Here is a 6,750-nt window from a genome sequence, read left to right on the forward strand (position 1 = left end):
GTAAAACTTGAAACTTAACAGTGTCTTAAACCATTATCTCTAAGTTTTAAATGTGCAAAGTATCATGGAGAAAGATATACACTTGTGTTCATAGCTGCCTCACTCATAATAGCCAAAAGGCAGAAGCAACCCAGGTGGTCATTGAAATAGGCGTGAATAAATATAATGGGGAATATGCCTCCGATGAGTTATTATTCAAAATAAGAAGCATTAAAATGAAAATTCTGACACATACTACAAGACAGATGAATCTTGAGAACAGTATGCTCAGTGAAATAATTCGATCACAAAAGGGACAAATATGTATGTTTCTATTCAAATGAAATACTCAGTATAGTGAATGAATACAGACAAAAAGCAGAATACCGCTTGCTAGAAGTTGATTGGGGAGTTTTTTAATAGGTGCAGAATTTTAGTTCTGCAAAATAAAGTGTTCTGGATGGATGGCTGCACAGTGATATACTCAATGCCAGTGACAGCGGTAAGTTTTATTTTTAAATAGTTTACCAGAATTTTTTTTATAAAGTTAGCCTAATGTTCTGAAATAGGAATGACACAAATATTTTCCCAAAATGCTTATCTACTGGTTTTGTACTTAAAGTTTCATTTAGCTTCAATTGGCATTTTTCTTTTAAAACATTATTACATTTTATTTAAAAAGTTGTACCATAAACTCCAAACTTCCTGAATTATTGTAACTTATTTTAACATTCAAATATATAACATTACTAAAATTTCTTTGAATATAGTATAAAATAAGGATGTAAATGGGTTTCTTTTCAAATGGCTAGTCATTGGAGTCAGAATCATTTATAAATGGAACTGTCATCTTCCTGTCAAATGAACTGTCCAGTTTTAAATTTACATGATTGCTAGAAGGCTAAGCTATTCTGATAGTTGCTTGTATTTTAATAGCTAGAGAGAGTTTAAATACCATATTCCCCTCTCTACTCATTCCTGCCATGTGATGTGCAGAGCATCACAGAATATATTTCCCACATCCCACTGATGTTGGTTCTTATCATATTATTTATTTCAGCCAATAAAACATGGAAAGAGTAGTGAAAGTGTTCAAGTTTCACCCAAGGTTTATTCCCTTCTGTGAAGTACAGGAAGAATGTCAACAAATTTGGAGCAGACACCAACTAAACCTAAAATTTAGATTAAGGATCAGCCAATGCAAAGAATGAAGCTAGGCCATCTCAGTCAACCTACAAACAAGAAAGGGATATATACACAGCAAGGTAGCAACGAAGGCAAGGTGAGAGAACTGATTCACACAATTGAGTTCGTGGGGGAGGGAAGTGAGTACAATGCTGATGGATATGGTCTTGTAATTGTGTGCATGAAAAAACCATTATTAACAATATTATAAACCACAGAGTTTTTATTAAAAATCTAAATAAAATGCTTGTTATGCATAATTATGACAATGAAATATGATTGAAACACTGTTTTTAGTATCTAACGAAAATCATATCTACTATTTATAGTTCTAAGATATACAAAGATAAATATTATATACAGGAAGTTTAATCACACATATAAACCAAAGGGTAAAAAATATAAAAACCATAAAACTTTCTCTTTATAATTATATCACATCTTTCCATTTTGTTCACTTTTGTTTAAAGACAAAAGTACTTCAAGACAGCTCTGTTGGAAATGAAGTATTTCTAGCTTGTTAATCTCAGGAAAGTTAAAAATAACTCTATAAAGATATATTTTAAGGTTTATGGCTTTTTATTTTTGCATATTAACCTTCTTTCAGGCTACCTTCTCAAAATCCCATATTAAACCTACATGTTTTCCATAGTTTGTTCGAGTATTATTAAGGTATCTATCAGGAGGCTAAAGATAATTATCTCTCTTTTTCACAGAGGTTATTGAAATTTCTTTTACTCTATTTCTGTGGCCAGGGTAATGCAAAGTTTTTGTGGACAGCATTACAGAAGGCAACTAAAATAGAAGTTAAAATGTTATGGTGAACATAAATATGCTATACTATTGCTCCTGGTAAGTGCATGGGGAGTCAGGAACAATATTAAACATGCCAACAACTTTCACCACAAGCTTGCTGGTCAATTCCCCAGGAGAAATCTCTGCAAACTCATGTATAGTATGGACATTTAAATCCTGGCTTCCACCATGTTTCCTAGGCTCCAGATTCACCTATAATTTGGAAGAAAATAATTTCTGAAGAAGGTAGTGAAGTAAAAACATTTTAATTAGGAGAAATGATAGGGGATAGGGAAAGCATGTTCATGAGAGAACAAGAAGAGAAGATTAGGAACCCATAGGAAAGAAATCATTCATCCTAAATTGGGATGCAGGCAACCTTCACCAAAATGGAGTGCAGCCACCAATACAAGAAAGAAGTTGAATAGCCATAGTAGATGAGTATGCGTGCTTCCAAGAAGGGAATGTGGCCCCACTTGCCTCTGAAAAGCTGATTTTATAGCATTTTACAAGCTACCCAGGCTTGAAGTTTGTTGATGAGTGTTGTCAAGGAAGCTCTGCTGGATCTCTTTTTATGGGTCCTTGACAGGTGGGGGGATAGGGAGTGGCAAGACTTTGTTTTTGAGTCATATTTCAGTTTTGATTAAAATTTATATGAAATTCATTGCCTTGGATCTCCCTACCAACTTCAATATTAAGAACTTAAATGCAAAAGTTCTTAGCAATGCCATAGTTAAACTCAATGCCATAGTTAAGCTCGGTTTGAGAATAAAATCTGAGAATGGACTGGAATTTACAAGCTCATGTTCCGGCAACACAGAGACCACCAAGTTGACAGACAGCCTGGAAACCAAGTATCAGTGGACAGTGTGGGCTCACGTTCACTGAGAAATGGAACTCGGACAACACGCTAGGCACTGATATCACCGTAGAAGACCAGCTTGCACGTGGCCTGAAGCTGACCTTTGATTCATCCTTCTCTCCAAACACTGGGAAGAAAAATGCTAAAATCAAGACAGGATACAAACGAGAGCACATCAACCTGGTCTGCGACGTGGATTTCCACATTGCGGGGCCTTCCATTCGGGGTGCCCTCATGCTGGCCTACGAGGGTTGGCTGGCCGGCTACTAGAGGAACTTTGAGACTGCCAAGTCACGCGTGACCCAGAGCAACTTTGTGGTTGGCTACAAGACTGATGAGTTCTAGCTTCACACAAACGTAAATGACGGGACAGAGTTTGGTGGCTCCATTTACCAGAAGGTGAAAAAGAAGATGGAGACGGCCGTTAACCTAGCTTGAACCGCAGGCAACAGCAACACTCGCTTTGGCATAGCAACCAAGAATCAGATTGACCCTGATGCCTGCTTCTTGGCTAAAGTAAACAATTCCAGCCTGATAGGATTAGGATACACTCAAACCCTAAAGCCAAGTATCAAACTGACACTGTCAGCTCTGCTAGAATGTCAATACGGGTGGCTACAAGCTTGGTCTAGGACTAGAATTTCAAGCATAAATGAATACTGTACAATCGTTTAATTTTAAACTAAACTATTTTGCAGCATAGCTACCTTCAGAATTTAGTGTACCTTTTAAATGTTGTCTGTCTGGGATGCAAGTATTGCTAAATATCATGTTAGACTTCCAGGTTCAAGATGATTCAGCTTTAAGGTGTTATCCTTTCAGAGGTACAGGAAAATCCAATTCCAAAGAAAAAGGTCCTTTCAGCTGAAGACTTGAGGGCAGGGAGGGGGAACTTGACAGCCCCTCTAGAGATGTCAGGTTCCTTTATTTTTCCCAATCTAGAAATGGCTGCAAGTGGGATCTGATCACTGTAAATGCTCGTTGACTAAATGAATGAAATTGTGATTCCCTGAGAACTAAGCCTTGGTTCCCTGGCCTAATCATGGAGAGGCTCAATCTGAAGTTCGATGGTGTGTACAGATTCATCTGAAGGGGACATTTTTAGACAGATCTTTGTGACCCGCGTCCATCCCAGCCCATCACCTCCTTTACATCAAAAGTAGTTGCAGGGTATGGTAACTGTTTCTTCTGTGCCATTTTGGGGTGGAGAAGGTGGATGTAATAAAGCCAATAATTCAGGATTTATTTTCCTCTCACATTGTGTTTTTTTTTTCAACCCTGCGCCAGACTATGAAACAGCTTCTGAGAGCTCCAGCTGTCAGCTGGGAAGAGCTCTGTGACCAATCACACGGGGCAACCCCCGGGATCTCAGTTGTACTCTTGGGTTATAACTTTGCCACTCAGTTTGGTGTTTGTTTGTTGTTGTTTTATTTTAGCATTTTAATGGGTACATTTTAAACTCTTCCATTTTGTGTGAAATTAGATCCTCCCCTTCAAATGCTGTAATTAACATCACTTAAAATAAAACTTGAATAAAATATTGAAAAAATAAAAAGAGATCTAGACTTTCACTAAAACATTCACCTGGGGAATAATGTTACCTATCAAGAATATCCATGTGTATAAAACTACTTTTTTTTCTAGCACTTAGATTTTTATCTTTGATAATACTTGTCATTAGAAGCAATATTAGTCTTTAGGACTGGGGCGGGGGGTGAAGAGGGCAAGAGGGGCCAGGAGAACATTGTTGCTAGAAAACACAAAGAAATCTATTAAAGGTCATAGGGAGCATTGAAGGAAAGTAAAGTTCTGGTTGAATAAAATATAGTGGTGTTTTGAAAAAGCAAATACCTATAATTATATTAAAAATGTAAAAGTGGGGCTGGAGCAATAGCACAGTGGGTAGGGTGTTTGCCTTACATGCTGCCAACCCAGGTTCGGTTCTCAGCATCCCATATGGTCCCCCAAGCACCACCAGGAATAATTCCTGAGTGCATGAGCCAGGAGTAAACCCTGTGCAATGCTGGGTGTGACCCAAAAAGCAAAAAAAAAAATGTAAAAGTAAATGTAAAAATAGTTGATGACTTTGTAAAGTTTTGTGGCAGAAGGAGTTTAGGCTATACCAGGTGATGCTGAGTATAAAACCAGGATCAGCCACATGTAAGGCAAGGGTCTTACCTCTCTGGTCCCAAATTTATAAAGTTTAAATAATTATTGATTTATACAAATCTTCTGCTCTAAATATTTACTCATGAAGGACAACTAAATATTTTCTGTATTCATATAAGTAGAGGGAATAGCATGTGTAATGGAGAATTTGACCTCAAAAATGGCCATGATCAAGCCTAAAGAAATGGTACAGCAAGTAGGGTGCTTGCCTTGTATGCAGTCTACTCAGATTTTATAACCAGTACCCCATATGATCTCCAGAGTTCGCCCCATGTGATTCTGAGCACAGAGCCAGGAGTAACCCCTGAGTATTTCTGAGTGTGACCCAAAAACCTAAAAACAAAACGTATGTGTGTGAGGGGAAGGACCATGATCAACATGAAGAAATTTTATACTGTTACTGAAGTACATTTGTTAAAATATTATACTCTTTGATAGAAGATTTAACATGTGAAAAGCATCAGTTTTCTCCCAGGTTAGTCTATAAATATATCGGGTATTTAGTAACACTATCTTATTGTAGGGTAAAGATTTCTAATTCTAAATTCCAAAGGGTAATTTAAAATTTTGGAAATATATTTCTAGTATTAAAGTATTGTTTGTTGGCTGACTTCTTAACAGTTTAGACAGTACCAGAAAATATAAAATTCATAAGAAGACAATTCCATAAATGATGTAGAATTTCAAATGAAGGATAAATTATATGATTTCGTCTCAAATATTTTAATCACAAAATACTTGTTTAGCTTTTCTGATGTATGTGTTCAAAGGGTTATTTTGCAGTCCATTAAAGTGAATTTTCCACCTTAACATACATTAATGTAATAAATGTTTCTGCATTTTTCTAAGCTATTCTTTCATTCTTGGAAAAATAAAATGAACATGATTTGTTAACATTTAAATATACTTTGTGGGTTTGAACTTATTTTCACTGAAACTATAGAATCTATGACCTTGAGTGACATTCTGTGATTTTCATTTCTTTTTATACATGACTACTAAAATAGTAAAACAATCTTAATCTCATCTGAGAAAGTTTTCATAAAACTGGAACATGCGCCCACAAATTAGTAGAAGATACTATATAACGATCTGGATTTTATTTGTTCTTTATTGGCAAATGTTAACCTCTGCTTTGATTTCTTTAAGTGTTTTGAGGCCATTTCTTTATTAACCTCTGATTTGATTTCTTTAATGTTTTGCACTTTGAATAAATCTTGGACACTTAATATTTTCCCATGGAGTTATTGATTTCATCAAATTTTGATAGTCATTTCTGCTCTACAACAAATTATCCCCAAAAGTATTGAATTAAAACAACACAATAACTTATTATGCTCACTAATCTGCAATTTGGGTAGGGTTTAGTTATAAGTTTATTTTTGTTCCACATGGCATTAGCTGGGGTGGTAAACTGAAACTGGATGGTCTACTTCCAAAATGGCTCACTGACATAGTTGGAAAGCTTTCTGCTAGGATGTGAGCTGGATTATTGGATAGAGGCCTCCATTAAATCTCTGTGTGGGTATCTCAACAGAATGGCATGGATTCAGTAAAGCAAAATGGATTAACTCCAGAGATGAATGTTCCAAGAGAGAGGAAATGGAAACTGCTAATTATCTCAAGACTGAATTCAGAAAAAGGAGTGTACCATAATTTTGCCACATTCAGTCAAATTATCAGAGAGACTTTCTCAAATTATTAAAGAATTAAGAACAATAGATAGCTCTATTGCTAGAAATGACATAAAAATTCTATCA

The 6,750-nt window shown here is 36.0% G+C and overlaps 1 pseudogene; it reads left to right on the forward strand.

Annotated features, from left to right (window-relative positions):
• Window positions 1-2,613: 2,613 nt before the first annotated feature.
• LOC130041638 (voltage-dependent anion-selective channel protein 1-like) lies at window positions 2,614-3,674 on the forward strand (annotated as a pseudogene).
• Window positions 3,675-6,750: the final 3,076 nt, after the last annotated feature.

This window comes from Sorex fumeus, unplaced genomic scaffold (assembly GCF_029834395.1).
Source record: "Sorex fumeus unplaced genomic scaffold, SorFum_2.1 ptg000098l, whole genome shotgun sequence".
Lineage (NCBI taxonomy): Eukaryota > Metazoa > Chordata > Mammalia > Eulipotyphla > Soricidae > Sorex > Sorex fumeus.